At 45.7% G+C, this 16,226-nt stretch overlaps 1 long non-coding RNA gene across 1 annotated transcript in view; it reads right to left on the bottom strand.

Moving 5' to 3' along the window:
* LOC149847269 (uncharacterized) overlaps nucleotides 1-15,129 on the bottom strand; it is a 56,158-nt gene extending 41,029 nt beyond the window's left edge. The window contains exon 1 of the long non-coding RNA XR_016430368.1: nucleotides 14,733-15,129. This is a non-coding gene — a long non-coding RNA (uncharacterized LOC149847269). The remainder of the gene's footprint in view (nucleotides 1-14,732) is intronic.
* Between the last annotated feature and the right edge of the window lie 1,097 nt (nucleotides 15,130-16,226).

Here is a 16,226-nt window from a genome sequence, read left to right on the forward strand (position 1 = left end):
TTATTTGAATTAACTAAATATGTTTAATATTCTGAATTACCAGAATTGGTATAGACTTACCAGACTATCAGAAGTCTAATCCTTTAATGGGTTTTTGTTCAGGTTTAGATCAATGAATGCAGCGGGGCAGGAGCGGCATTGAGGAACTAGTACTCCCCAGACGATTCAGAGACCAGCTTGGGCCTTTTATTCATAATATTTTGTATTCCCAAGTTTTGAACTATCTGTATATTTTGTCAAAAATGATGTCAATAATATTTTGGTTTTCACTTTGATAATAGCTTTGTCTTATTTCACCCCTGCGGCTCATTTGAAATTTTCAAAACCGGACTCAATATTAAATCATTTTCCGCTGCCAATATTTAAAAAGAAAAATTTTCAAAATTTTGGGTTTTAAATTTTGGGCCGTCAGAGAGCTAGTATCAGAGCCCTGATCTGGAAAGATTGGTCCAAGATTCGTCCTGCTGCCAGCATTGCACTATAAGTTTTTTCTTAAATTTTTGTATATAAAATAATGAGTAGGTTGTTCACTACTAATACTTGTTTTGAATAGATGTCGTACAACGACATGATTGAGGCTATCAATGCCTCAATCAACAACAAACAAAAACACGCCAAATGAGGTAACAAATTCAAGAATTGATTCGTATGAATACCAACCCTCAAATAGGTGAATGTCGTAGGTGCCACCAGGTGCGCCTATCATAACTTTGTCTTATGGACTATAAGATTTGTGAGTTTTGTAGGGAATTGGGGCATATCATCAATGAATGTCGAATCAAGCGTTGTCACGACAAAAGACAGCAAGCAGGTCACGACCTCTCTGACGAGGCTTCATACATTAATGATCCACTCCCTGCAAATCAAGACCTCACTAACGAGACATTACCTGACAATGACCGCCAACAACCACCCCTCGAGCTGATAGAAATTTCTTTAGACTCCTCCGATGATGAGAAACCTCCATCACCCGTCTATACTCCGACTCCACCAGCTTACAATCTGGAGTTACCTACTCCTTCTGACTACCCTCAACATTCGCCATTACCGACATCTTTTGAATATCATCCAACTTCATCTTCATTTGACTCAACTCTAGATTCACCGAAGTACATACTCGCAATTCCTAGATATCTTTCATCTCTAATTTCAAGACGCACGAGAAATGCAAGTATATGGCATAATTCAGGGGGATACCTTAGGAAGAAATAGGAAGGGTTGTTTTGGAGTCAGCCTCTTGAACTCCAAATAGTTAGATGACGGTAATTTTGTAACTGTTACGAATATTATGAATATTATTTTGTTATTTTCTTGAAAATATCCATTGTTTATTTTTGGGTCATTCTAATGTGAAGGATGATTCGCTATATGAGAAGGAATAAGGATCCGCCTAACGAGCAGGACGATCTGAAAGGGTTCCTCATAGAGATCCTCAACAATCTGGCTATCGTGATAAGAGACCATATGCAAGTCAAACAGGCTCCAGAGGTGTGCCATAACCTTGGAATAGTTACTTACGAAAAATTTCTGAAGTTGGGTCCCCCAACCTTTTTTGGAAAGACAGATCTCGAGGCCGCCGAAGCTTGGATCCGGGAAATTGAGAAGACTTTTCGAGTACTGACCGTCCCATAGGAGAGAAAGGTGGATTTCGGAGCCTATCGGTTATGAGATGACGCTGAATGTTGGTGGGCAACCACCTTTGAAATTAAATTCAACAATGTGCCAGTACGTGGGATCAATTCATTGTAGTGTTCTATGTCACTTATCTTCCTAAGCACGAGAGGAGCCGCAAGATGCGGAAGTTCCTCGAACTACAGCAAGGAAGACTGAGCCTGGCAGAGTGCATTACGAAGTTCTGAAACCTGGAAAAGTATTGTCCACAAGTATTCACTACTGAGGAAGACAGGGCAATGAAATTTTTCTGAGTCTTAAAACCGACCCTCCGAACTAAAGTACTTACTCATGGGCCAGAAACGTTAGACAAGGTCGAGGATAAGAAGTCTGCCCCTCCTGCCAAGAGACAAAGGCAGCAAAACTGACCTCGGTCGCAACAACAACATTAGCAGTCGGCCAAACCTTGTCGCACCTGTAATCACAGTTATCCCGGTCAACCTTGTTATCAAGAGACTGGCGGATGACGGACCACTATATCAAGGATTGCCACAAAAAGATGGCGGACGATGGGAGGAAGGGTGCTAGTGGATCCAAGCCCCAGCAGCAGCAACAACAAAAGCATGCAACAGCTGGTCGCGTTTATACTGCCATAGCCGAACAATTCTCCAAGGGTGACTTGGTGCAAGGTACCATCCTAGTCGCTAACCGAGCAACATTGATTATATTAGATTATGGTGCCACACATTCATTTATCTCTGTAGAATTCTATAAAATGTTGTGTGTACCCACTAAATCTCTAAATCATGACTTAGAAATATACACCCTCTTGGGAGCTGTCACAGGGACTCGGCCAATTGGGTGCCGCACCCATGTCGATGCGACGTGACGCGGGTGCGCGTGCGGGTGCAACACCCGGTGCGGTCAACTTGACCCTGGGTGCATTGACTGCAAAGAGGCATCCGAATGATGTTTCAAGATTTCTCGTTCCTTGAACATCTAATGATGTTTCATCGGTCGTGGAAATGAAAGATCTAAAAGAATTAAGACTTGGTTCTGATAAAAGAGATGCATTCGGAGTCATGTGGAAAGAGGCATCCGAATCAAGAATCTAAGAAGACATATTGGGAGTTGATGAGATCGCAGCACCGGAGGTAGAAGGTGTGGAAGAATTGATCCACATGAATTGTTGAAGAGTTTTGGTAAGTTGTGTAATGGAGTCCTTTATGTCTTCATCTCTTTTTGAATCTTCACTTAAATTGCTTGGAGACTCTCCAACGGAATCCACCTTTCCTTTGAGCTTAGGACAATCCGATCGAAGATGACCCAGTTCATTACAATAGTGACAAATAATTTTTCTTCTACCACCATTGTTAGTTTTCCAAAAATGACGAGGTTTATATGTCTTCATATTATTTCCCGGTCTAGATACCGCATGAACCTCATCAATATCTTTTTTAAGGGCCAAGTGAATTTCATGTTGACATAAATCGGCTAGAATTTCATTAAGCAGGGTAGAATATCCCTATGGAGAAGGGACCCTCTTAGTTTAAATTTGGCACGAAGCCCATAGATAAATTAAAAGAACCTCTCTCTCTCCATTTGCTCTTGCCTCATGGCAATAGCACTTCGTTCCCATTGTGGTTCAAGAAGAGCAAGTTCATCCCATAATGGAGATAGAGTACTATAATAGTCTTTGATGCTCATATTCCCTTTCTTGGTTCCTCTTATTTTTTCTTGCAAAAAGAAATGCCTAGCAAGGTCTTTTTGAGTGTACATATCTTTCATGAAGAACCAAGTTTCATTTGCTTTCTTGAATTTGGCAAGATTGGCGCAAATTTTGAGCTCTATATTATTCATGAATCATGCCAATATTTTTGCATGCTTACTTTTCCAATCTTCAACTTTAGATTTGTATTCTTGAATAGCTTTGGCCTTCTCTTTCCCAGAAACTAGTGATTTTCAAGCAAGTTGTTTTCCATGAAGATGATTATGTATCCACTAGTGTTGTTGAAAATCAAGTCAGGAAGAAAGATTTTGACCACTTCTTTTGGCTAAGTACCAAAATGTCTGCAGAAAAGACTATGAACCAGTTGTGTTTACAAGAAAATGACCGATCAGATGATCCAGATAAGTCTGTCCAGCAAGCTTCCAAACAAATATCATGTTCATTCTTTAAGTTGTATCCCCAAGTATATGCCCGAAGAAAGACTAATCAAACTCAAAAGGAGGATGGAGTCCTAGGAGAGCTTCCACTAGTCTCAACAAAGTGTGATGTGCAGACACCAGAATCGAGCCCTCCTGATGCTATTGTGAATAAGGCACCAACTGAATTTGATGCATCTTCATTGGTACAGCAGAGGACATTCACTAAGATAAGATATCCTCTGCAATGTTGGGTATCTTATGGTGCCTTCTCGGTAGAGTTTCAACTCTTTGCAACAAATCTTCTTCAAAAAAAGGAACCAAGGTTCTATCGTGAGGCATGTCAAAACCAACTATGGATTGAAGCTATGAATGAGGAGATTTTATCCTTGCAAGAGTGTAGCACGTGCGATGTTGTTGGCAGACTTTCTGATAAAAATGTTGTGTTGTGGGGTGTCGTTGGGTATATAAGATTAAGCATAAGAGTGATGGGAGCATAGAGCGCTATAAGGCACGCTTGGTGGCAAAGGGATATACCCAGGAGGATGGGCTAGATTTTGATGAAACATTCAGCCCTGTAATACGAATGGGAACCATTCAAGTTGTTCTCTCTCTTGTCATCACCTATGATTGGGAGCTAAGTCAGTTGGACATGAAGAATGCATTTCTCACGGAGTGCTCTATGAAGAAGTATACATTGAGCATCTACCGGGATATAAACAAGGAAACTCTCGAAATATAGTGCTCAGATTAAATAAAGCAATTTATGGCCTCAAAGAGACATCATGTGCATGGTTCGAAACTTTCAGTAGTGCCTTATGCAGTCTTGGTTTTACCAGAAGCCAGTGTGACTACTCATTGTTCATTCACTATGATCGACGACATCTCACAAGTGTTGGTCTATATTGATGACATCATCATCAGAGGGAGTAATAGCTCTTGAATTACAGAACTAAAAGTTTTTCTTAACTCCAAGTTTCATATGAAAAATTTGGGCAACCTCAAGTATTTCTTAGGAGATGAGGTTGCCAGGAGAAACAAGGCTATATCTCTCACGCAACACAAATATGCTCTTGATCTTCTCAACATGTTTGGTATGTTGGATTGTAAACATGTTTCCACACCTATTGTAGTGAATACAAAAATGGAGCTAAGTACTCCACACGATGAAGTTCTTAGCGAACCACATGTTTTCAGGAGCCTAGTTGGTGCACTAGAGTACCTCACCTTTACTTAGTGATGCAGTCCACATTGGAGGAGAGAAATAATGGCCCACCGTGAATCGGTGGGGCTGAACTTCTTTATTAAACTCAGAAATGTTTCAATAAACAATGGGAAAATGCAATAAACAGGGAAGAATGTAAAGGAAAAACAGTAAACAAGTAAAAGAATAGGGAAAATGCAGGAAAGAAAGGGCGGCTGGAGCTTTTCAGTAATCTCTGCCTTACGTAACCCTAGGCAGGGCCTTTTAAAGAATGTTTACCGGACCCGGGTCGTGGATCCAGACTGGGATCCGATCCACGATCCGGGTCAGTCTCTATCTGCAGCTGGTTCTGGGGCGTGCGAGCTCCACCACGCCTGACGTAGGTGCGCAGGGGTACCTCCCTGCGTCGTGGCTCCGTCCCTGCAAGTGAGTCATATGTGCGGGGTCCTTCCTCTGTCCTTTGTGGCGGATCCGGTGGCACGATGGACCCAATCGGGTCCTGCCCTGCATCATTCTCCCCTGGTTGGGAAGAAGTCGGCTTTGTCGACTTGTTGTTGCCACAGTAAGCATATAGATCAGCCACGTTGAAAATAGGAGAAATATGCCAATCATCGGGCAGCTCAAGGAGGTAAGCATTCGAACCCAATCGTTGAAGGATCCTAAAAGGGCCATACTTCTTAGGACTTAATTTGCTATAGGTGCCTACAGGAAAACGCTCTGGACGCAGATACACCCAGACAAGTTGACCGACCTCGAAATGGACATCACGACGACCCTGATCTACGAAAGCTTTGTAGGTCTCATAGCTTTCAACAAGTTTTGCCCGGACTTGTCTGTGAACGTCACGCATATATTCAACGGCATCAAAGGCATCCGGAGCTGGTGCTGAGAGATCTGACACAGGGGCTAGGTCAACGACATGGGTGGGGGACCGACCATACACAACCTGGAATGGAGATTTACCAGTAGAACGGTTAATGGAGTTGTTGTAGGCGAACTCGGCTTGGGGCAGAACGAGATCCCAAGTTTTGACATTTTCGCCCACTAGGCTCCGTAACAAATTTCCTAAGGTGCGGTTCACAACTTCGGTTTGGCCATCAGTCTGGGGGTGATACGCACTACTGAACTGAAGCTTAGTTTTCAACAGGGCCCATAACGATTTCCAAAAGTGGCTCATAAAACGCGTGTTGCGATCGGAAGTGATTGTGTGAGGTAGACCGTGGAAACGGGCAACGTCCTTGAAATAATATGAGGCGACCAAAGAGGAATCGGTGGTGCGCTTGCACGGAACAAAGATAGCCATTTTGGAGAACCGGTCAACAACGACTAAAATTGAATCAAAACGACGTGGTGTGCGGGGAAGGCCCACGATAAAATCCATGGATACATGCTCCCACGGCCGTTCAGGAATGGGTAACGGGGTATACAGACCACTATTCTGACGATGACCCTTGGACACTTGACACACATGACAGCCTTGGATGAACTTGACAACATCTTTGCGCATTTTGGGCCAAAAGTATCATTCCTCCAAGAGAGCGAACGTCTTATCATGCCCGAAATGCCCTGCTAACCCTCCTTCATGTAATTCAGAAATCAACTGAAGTCTAAGGGAGAAATTGGGCACACATAATTGGTTGCCACGGAAGAGGTAACCATTATGAATACAAAAACGGGGGTCGAGGTTGCGATCTGAAGAGGTGCACCCTTCCCAGACTTTGTGAAAATCAGGGTCCGTAGGGTATAACTCTTTGCATTGTTCAAAACCAATGACCTGCACTGACATAGTCATCAGAAGGTTGTTCTTCCTACTAAGAGCGTCAGCCACCTTGTTTAGGGTACCAGATTGATGCCGAAGCGAAAAGGTGTAATCTTGCAAGAAGCTGACCCACTTGGCATGACGAACACTCAACTTCTTTTGACTGTTCAGATATTTCAATGCCTCATGGTCCGTGTACAAGACAAATTCCTTATAAATGAGATAATGTCTCCAATAACGAAGGGCTTGTACAACGGCATAGAACTCAACATCGTAAGTGGAGTATTGGCACCTGGCCTCAGTCAGCTTCTCGCTAAAGAAGGCAACGGGCCTACGATTCTGACTCAAGACGGCGCTAATCCCCACTTTAGAGGCATCACATTCAACCTCAAAGACTGCACTAAAATCTGGGAGAGCTAAGACAGGAGCACTAGTCATTTTGTCTTTGATGATCGTAAAGGCTTTGCTAGCCGCTGGCGTCCAATGAAAACTAGTACTTTTTAGGCACTCCGTGATGGGGGCCATAAGGGTACTAAAGTTTCTCACGAAACGTCGATAAAAAGTGGCTAACCCGTGGAAACTACGGATCTCTCCTATAGTCTTTGGGGTAGGCCAATCGACAATCGCGCGGACTTTTGCGGGGTCGGCCTTGACGCCCTCGGATGACACAATAAACCCTAAGAACACGACACTGGATGTCATAAACTCACACTTCTTGGCATTGGCATATAATTTTTCCTTTCTCAAAATTTCTAAGACTTGACGCAGGTGACTCAAATGCTCGGACAATGAAGAACTATAGATCAAAATGTCGTCAAAGTAGACAACAACAAACTTCCCAATACACGGACGCAAGACTTGGGTCATCATGTTCATAAATGTACTTGGGGCATTAGATAACCCAAACGGCATGACTAACCACTCGTACAATCCATCACGCGTCTTGAATGCTGTTTTCCACTCGTCCCCTTCGCGTATACGAATCTGGTGATACCCGCTTTTTAGATCTATTTTAGAGAAAATGGAGGCACCAAATAACATATCAAACATATCATCCAAACGAGGAATGAGAAAACGGTATTTGACTGTGATGCGATTGATCGCACGACTATCGACACACATGCGCATGGACCCATCTTTCTTAGGAGTAAGTAAGGCGGGAACGGCACAAGGACTAACACTCTCGCGAATGAAACCCTTTTGCAGCAATTGCTGAACCTGTCTTAATAACTCAGTATGCTCAGTGGGGTTCATGCGATAGGCGGGAAGGTTGGGTAGACTCGACCCTGGCACAAAGTCAATGGCATGCTGAACTACCCTTGCCGAAGGTAATCCATCAGGTAGTTCATCCGGCATAATGTCGCGGAACTCCTCTAGAAGAGGGGCAACGTCCGCGGGAATGGACACGGACGAACTCATCACTGGCTTTGCCACTAGGGCATAACAATAGCCATCTTCCTGACAATGGTCCAGGAAAAGCCGGTACGAGAGGCCTGCGATTCGGGGAACTCGCTCAGGTTTGTCAACAGTGGGGAAACCAGTCTCCTTGATAGGTAGAAGGACTATCCTATGGCCATTAAAGACAAAAGAGTATGTGTTCTTGCGGCCATCGTGAGTTGTCTGGCGATCGAACTGCCAGGGACGTCCCAAAAGAATGTGACATGCGTGCATAGGGGCTACATCACACCACACCTCATCGTGATAGTGTTCTCCCATGGAAAACCGGACTAGGCATCGCTGAGTGATGGGAACCTCATTTCCTTTCTTGAACCAGGCCATCTTATAGGGTTGGGACAACTTTTCGGTGTTAAGTTTCAAGGTAGACACTACACTCTCAGACACCATGTTCTCACAAGCTCCGGTATCAATGATGACATCACAAGCATGCCCCTCACAGTTGCACCGGGTCCTAAAAATGTTATTTCTTAGCCATTTCGATGGGGCCGATTCTCGGGGTGTGGTCAACACATGACGGATGGACAACAAACTTTCGACGTTGTCGTCGAACTCTATAACTCCCCTCTCATCCTCAACCTCAACTAATGAATTGTCATCACTATCACTCATTTGCGGACTCGACAATTCCTTCAACCAGATGGGTGTTCTTGCTCACAGTCGGACACTTGGACGCGACATGTCCTAACTCTTGACACCTAAAACAACGAAGGGTCGACTCACTAGGTTTGGTTTTGGACCGGGTGTGGAAAGCTGGACCTGACTGGTCAGGTTTGCTAAGGTCTGTTCTAGGTTTTGAATCATTAGGGGAGCTTGCTCCCCTGGTTGGGAAACTCGGCTTGGGTCGACTGGTGGGCTCACTATGGGTCGTCCGATATTCCTGCCTCCGCTTCAGCTTGTCCTCGATGTTCATGGCATAACTGCTGGCTTAATCTAATGTCTCCACTGTGACACAACTAAAATCATCAGAGATAGCAGGGCGGAGACCCGAAATGTACCTCGTGACCTGCTGACGAGTTGTTTCCTCGATCTGCACACGCAGGGAAAGACGATGGAACTCCGCGGTGTACTCTGCTACAGTTCGGGAACCTTGTCGCAGGGTCAGGTACTCCTTGTAGGCTCGCTCGGCGTGATCCGAAGGCACGAACTTTGACTGCATCAGTCTTTGCATTTCCTCCCAAGACTGTACGTGCTCTAATCCCTGCCGCTCCCTTGATCGTTGTAGCTCCACCCACCATGTCTGTGCTAGGCCTCTCAATCGCGTAGAAGCTAACGAGACACGACGATGTTCCGCAACTGTGTGATAATCGAAGAAGAACTGCACTGCATAAGACCAGCCGAAAAACTGCTCCACGTCGAATCGTCCCGCAAACTCCGGAAGATCCAGTTTCACGCCATAAGTGGAGGAGTGGTCTAGTGCTCTCTGTTGTCGCGGCTCCACCATTCCGGCAGGATGCTCGTTCCAGAAAAGGTCGTTGTCCCATGCTGCCTCATTGTCCGTAGGGCGGTATTGCTCGCCGGGATGTCGGTGCTGTCGAACTCTCCCTATGGGGGGTCGGCGGTCAGGGCGCACCGGTTCCTGCTGACATTGCCTCGGTCTGGTTTGCCCGGGGGCGGGCACCATCTGCGGCCGGTATTGTGGTACTGGAATGACGGGAAGGCCAATGTAGGGGGGAGGGTTCGGGTGAGTTTCTGGTTCCTGGCGGGTAGAATTGGTATAATATGGTTGTGGGTTAGGAGTATGGTGTTGGGGTGGAGGTTGAGTTGGGTTCTGGGCCAGGGTTGGGTAAACAGGTGGGTTTGGGTTTGGGTATGGGTATGAGTACGGTGCCTGGTAGTTATATGGATGGGTTGATTCGCCCGATGGGATATGGATCGGGCCCGCTCCTACACTACTCGTCGGACCCAGATATGAATGGGTTGGATCGAGGTTCGAGTTGTGGGGATAAGAAGCTTGGTTTGAACTCGATCCCCGATCCATAGCATTATGGGTCTGGTTTTGACCCGGCTCAAATCCAAACTGGAGCTCCATCCGGGTCCGATATGGGTTAGGGTCGGTCTGGGGTATATGTTGAGGGTCGGAACTAATGGGTTGGTTCTGGCTCGGGGCTGCCCGCGAACCGGAACCAACTAGGTAGGTTGGGTAAGGGGTGTCTAGACCCAAACCCGTTCCCTGAGACCCAATGGTTGGTCCCAGCGAAACAGGCCTGGGTCCCGTTGCATTACAAACTGGATTGGGTCCTCTTGGATCTGGCCCAATCAATAAAGGTTCGCCAACTCCAGCTCGCAGGGATGTGGCTACAGAGCCTCCCCGTGTGGGGTCGGGGAAGAAATGTACGTCTCTCCCAAGCTGGGCTGATAGGACCGGGCCAGCAGCAGGGTCCAGCGTGACGCTGGGCCCCTGCCGACTCAGCTCACTCTGCGACACAGCCCGAGCGAGGCCCTGCCACGATCCTGGGCCTGCAGGTGGACCCAGCTCAACGCTGGGGCCCTGCAGGCTCGGGCTGACCCTCAGCGTGATTGTTGTTGCGCCTGGCCACGCACCCTGGCCTGCAGGTGGACCCAGCGTACCGCCGGGGCCCTGCAGGCTCGGGTCCACCTGTGAAACAGGCGCAGTCACCCGTTGTCGGGAGTGGGGTGCTCTTACCAGGGCATCGTTGTTCGCCGGGATCCCCTGGTGCTATCGAGAGATGTCCGGACCCTACATGGATGTTGGAACTACTGGGAAGGCCGGTCCTCGTTGTAGGGGTATCGGCTGGGATGATTCAGCCCCCTGGGGGTTCAGATTTGCAGACACGCCATCAGCGAAGTCTACATCTGGTACTGCGCACGGCCCCTTGCGCGACTCGAGTGCTGTCAAACGATCATCCATCCCATCCAGCCTTTTCGATAGGCCTGCAACATCCCGGGTCACGCGCAACACATTCTCCTGTATTTTCGTCAACACATCCATGACACGCAGCATTGGATCTTCGCTGCTCGCCTCCTCACGCACTTCGCCTTGTACCGGATCGGTTCCCTCCTCAAGAGCCATACCGCTGATGAAGGTGGAACGCCCGCTCTTATACCACTTTGATGCAGTCCACGTTGGAGGAGGAGAGAAATAATGGCCCACCGTGAATCGGTGGGGATGAACTTCTTTATTAAACTCAGAAATGTTTCAATAAACAATGGGAAAATGCAATAAACAGGGAAGAATGTAAAGGAAAAACAGTAAACAAGTAAAAGAATAGGGAAAATGCAGGAAAGAAAGGGCGGCTGGAGCTTTTCAGTAATCTCTGCCTCACGTAACCCTAGGCAGGGCCTTTTAAAGACTATTTACCGGACCCGGGTCGTGGATCCAGACTGGGATCCGATCCACGATCCGGGTCAGTCTCTATCTGCAGCTGGTTCTGGGGCGTGCGAGCTCCACCACGCCTGACGTAGGTGCGCAGGGGTACCTCCCTGCGCACCTACGTCCCTGCAAGTGAGTCATATGCGCGGGGTCCTTCCTCTGTCCTTTGTGGCGGATCGGGTGGCACGATGGACCCAATCGGGTCCTGCCCTGCATCACTTAGTCAGACTTGGTTTTTGCTATAAACCAAGTATCTCAGTTTATGCACGAGTCCAAAAGCGATCACATGGATGCAGCCAAACGAATATTGAGGTACATTAAGGGAACTCTTATGGATGGACTGGCTTATAGAGAGCATGTAGATAGAAGTGCATGTCTCTCTTTGGTCATACATGCTTATTTTGATGCTAACTGGGCAGGAGACCCTGTGATACGACGCTCTATGACAGCATATGGAGTTTTTCTAAGAGATCATCTTGTATCATGGGATAGCCATAAGCAACGAACTCTAGCCAGGTCAAGTACGGAGGTAGAATACAGGGCTATGGCAACTGTTATAGCAGAAGTTTTATGGATATGTCATATCCTCTCTTTGTTGCAGCAGCCCATTACTAGATCGTTGTTATTTTGTGACAATAGAAGTGCCATTGCAATAGCTTCTAATCTGGTTCAACACGGGAAAATGAAACATGTCGAGTTGGACCAACATTTTATAAGGGAAAAGGTGGAGAGTAAGGAAATTCATCCTCTATTCATTAAGGGTGAAAATCAAACGGCAGATCTATTTGCCAAGCCCTAGACAGGAGCGAGGCATTGGTTTCTTAAAACCAAATTGTCGATGGTCCTGATCAGCCCATGTATAGTTTGAGGGGGCATGTTAATAATAGACGTCCCAAAGGGGCATTTTTGTAATTAATTTGTCTTGTGATATGTTTGTATTTCATAGCTGTATAAAGGGGCATTTTTGTCTCGTGGTTTATTTGATATAAAAGCTCACTTGGGCGTGACCTAGAAGGCATGACCCTATTTCCTTCATACCTTCTTCTTCTCTCTTTCTTTTCTCTCTAACGTGTGTTTCAGGGTACGTCTCTCGAATCGATTTCTAGCAGTGTTGACCTAGATCCAAGCTCCAAGCACCATTCCAGCTAAGTGGGACCCAAGCCAAGTATCGCCTCATTAGCCATGCAAACCATATCACCATAAGTGCCATATTGGATCAGCAGGACCCCTTCCAAGGGTGTCACCCCATTTGAGCATTGAAGGCACAAATGAGATCTGGATCCACCAACCCACCCCAAAACCGACCAGACCTTGTGGGGCTCACTAAGGGCCAACTTCCCCTATTTTTAGAGATGGAAGGACGTGTGGGGGAGTCTAAGAATGGCAAAGAGTGGCTAGAATTAGCTTGGCTAAGTTTGGCCAAGTCAAGGAGGTGTTAACCTAATATAGCCTAGGTCAAGGAGTGTTTACATGAAATAGACTTAGGCCAAGTAGGTGATACCTAATTCTAGTGAAGGCTTACCTCTATTTAGATTTTATTTAAGTAGAATCTTGTAACTTGTGAGGTCTATAAATATCCTCTCATATGCCTATATATAGGCCTTGTAAAACCCCATTTGCAAGCATCATGAAATGAAATTGAAGTTGCCTCTTATCTCTCCCACTCTAAAAAAAAGTTTCTCCTTCTCTCTCTAGTTCACGCCCCTCTAAGGGCCTCTATCTCTCTATCTCTCTAAGCCCCTAGGCTTCTCTTTCTTATTGGTCCGTAGACCCTCTCTCACGTTTCTTTCTTGCTGCACCAAGCTCAGACCTCTAATGGGTCAGGAACTTGGAAACTTGGCCCAAGCCAAGTGTGGTGGACTCAAGCTCATTGGTGGCCGAACCCTTGCTGCACCAACCTGCATTCAAACGACCCCCCCCCCCGGACCTACAACTCTATAGTAGAACTCCCCAAGAGTTCTACTAGGTCCTTGTAAGTCAAACCAGTCTTCACCTACTTGACCCAAATTGATTCCAAGAAACCCAACATATTCTGCATGTTGTAAATTACAGAATCTTACCCAACTTCCTTGAGTCATATCTCATAATTTCGACCTGATCTAAGCTTCAAATTTTAACCATCAGTGCTCCCATGTATCCCCAATCAACCCTCCAAAAATCAGCCTCAGATCCTAAACCGATAGAGAGAACCAAATTTTCTACTAAACCCTACTGGAACCAAAACTCAATCCAAACCCGGTCTGAACCCACTTTCCTGCAACACGATCCCAAGCTCATAAATCCCGAACCCAGTGGAGTTTGGCCCTGATTTTTTACCATGACCTACTTCTACATGTCCTAAGTTTACCCCTAAAATTGCAACATTTTATCTGCTGTATTTTGAGTGTACTGGTTCTTTTCCTGAAACCTGTCAGAACCCAAACTGGGTCTAACCCTATCTTAGCCTACCCAACCTAACCCAGTCATAGGCTTGAACCTAGACCTAACCCATGGGACCAGAAACGTAACAAGTGCCTAGTGTGTTGATTTTTTTATCACAGTCAAGATTCAATTCACAAGAGACCCTTCAGATATCTGCAACCAAAATATCACTTTATAAAATTGGAAAGAAAAGCAAAATCTACGGTACCAGTAAATGCTTATTTTGTGTTGACATGAACAAAGTGAAAAGTGTTCGCTGCACCCCTGTCAGGAATGGAAGAAAATGACATGACACAACAGCGTTGGTACGATATCATCTTGACAAAAAGCATTCAATTAATAGCAAGGAAACACATTAAGAAAACAACCAGACGCCATCTGTATCATTATGGCAGCCAATCATAGTAGATCTTCAAAAGAGAAATCCGATCAAATGGAAGGTGCAAGAAATTTAGCAGCAACTATCCAGATGTAGAATCATAATTTCCATCTGAAGCAGATTATTTTCTTCTGTTGAGACTTGAATTCACGTTTGTAAACAGAAACCGTACATGATCCTTCCAAAAATCAGGAATCAAGAAGAATCAACACCCTCACACAGTCCAATTCAAAAAGAACGATCTTTCAGAGCAAGCCCATACCTAAGAACCAACACCACCAAAACCCCGATTCCAGGAAGAAAAACCAAACTCTAATCCCAAATTCCGCAGATGGGTCTTGTTCAATCAAACCCCAACAGAAGCAAAAGATCAGGAAACCCAAGAAAAATGAACAAGATGGCAACAAAAGCTCCGGTGAATTACCTTGTGACTCGCAGACGATCCTCCCCGATTTGCATTGTTGGGAGAAAACCCGGAAATTGGTAATAGATGGCGTTTGGGCAAACAAACGAGATGGTGCATTTTGACGAAGGAAAAGGGCACCTCTGCCACCGCCCGTGCATTGCCATGAAGAGAGAGGAGACGAGAAGAGACGGCAGGAGATGGGCCTCGCTACTGGGGAGGACAAGGACAGAGGATAATTGATGGCCGTCACCATCATACGAGAGAGAAGGAAAATCAAGATGATTTCAATTTAGTTTCCGCGCGATCAGAATCATTGGGGAAGATCGTGTTCATACTAATCCCATTTAAGCAAGTGGCCTTTGATTATGCAGAGAGAGAGAGGATGTGCAGGTGTGTCTTGCGGACAATGCGGGGTATTTGGGTTGGTTGGTGCAAACCATATATAATGAGAGGGTGGTGTGTGTTCTCCCTTCAAGACTGCCGTTAGCTACATCGCGTGTTCGAGGGGTCTCAATGAGCGCCACTTAAGTAAGCACATGGAGTTAGTATCCTCATGTTTTCAGCATCATTTAGCATCCGAGTCCGGTGCGATTGCAAAGACTTAAGTACCCTTTCTTGCTATTCTCGTCATAAAACGATGATTGAAGAAAATGACAAAATGTTTATTCAAAAAAAGAAAAACGATGGTTCAGAAAAAAGATAAAAATATCCTCCATCAAAAAAGTCGAAGATGATGTTAAATCTTCAAAGTCCAGACAGCGAAATAAACTTGAAACGTTCTTTCTTTCTTTTTCGTTTGAACTTTTCGTCATCATCTTCTTCTTCTTCCTTCTCCGTGAAACATTGTATTAAGAGAGGCAAAGAGTTCTCCCCGGAGAAGGTCATGAACATCAACCCTCTCACTCTCTATCCCTTCTCTTTCTACTTTTGTGTATATCCAGCAGACGATCCTATATTACTCCATCAAACACTGACTGACCTACACACTGATTGTAGCATCGTTCAACTTGATGAGTTGTAGAACTTGATTCAGAGTTTTTGCCCTTACAGGAGGGGGTTTGGGGGCTCCCCCAACGTGGGTAACATCATTCAACTTGAGTTGTGGAGCCTGATTTAGAGTTTTTGCCCTTACAGGAGGGGGGTCCGGGGGCTCTCCCCCGACGCGAGTCTCGCTGCTCGGTCAGCGGGCAGGGGGGTCAGGGGGAGCCGCCCCTGGCTGTCGGGTCCTTGGGTGATTATCTGATACTGACATTGTAAGTATGACTATCTCTTAAAGGTTGCATCTTAAAACGACTGTGGAGTTTGTGGCGCATATGCTTGCAATTAATAGACACAACATTGTCTCTTTGTCAGCTAGGCAATTTGATATGCATGGGGGCCATGTAGCCCTATTGAAAGACAATGGTTAATAACCATACATGTTAGAAGCATTCAAGATATGATTGGCTACGTAAACTTTTGTCTTAGATAATCAATGTATCATATATTGGTATTATATGTCTATTTATTGAG

This window comes from Nuphar pumila, chromosome 2, assembly GCF_984573655.1.
Source record: "Nuphar pumila chromosome 2, dmNupPumi1.hap1.1, whole genome shotgun sequence".
Taxonomy (NCBI): Eukaryota; Viridiplantae; Streptophyta; class Magnoliopsida; order Nymphaeales; family Nymphaeaceae; genus Nuphar; species Nuphar pumila.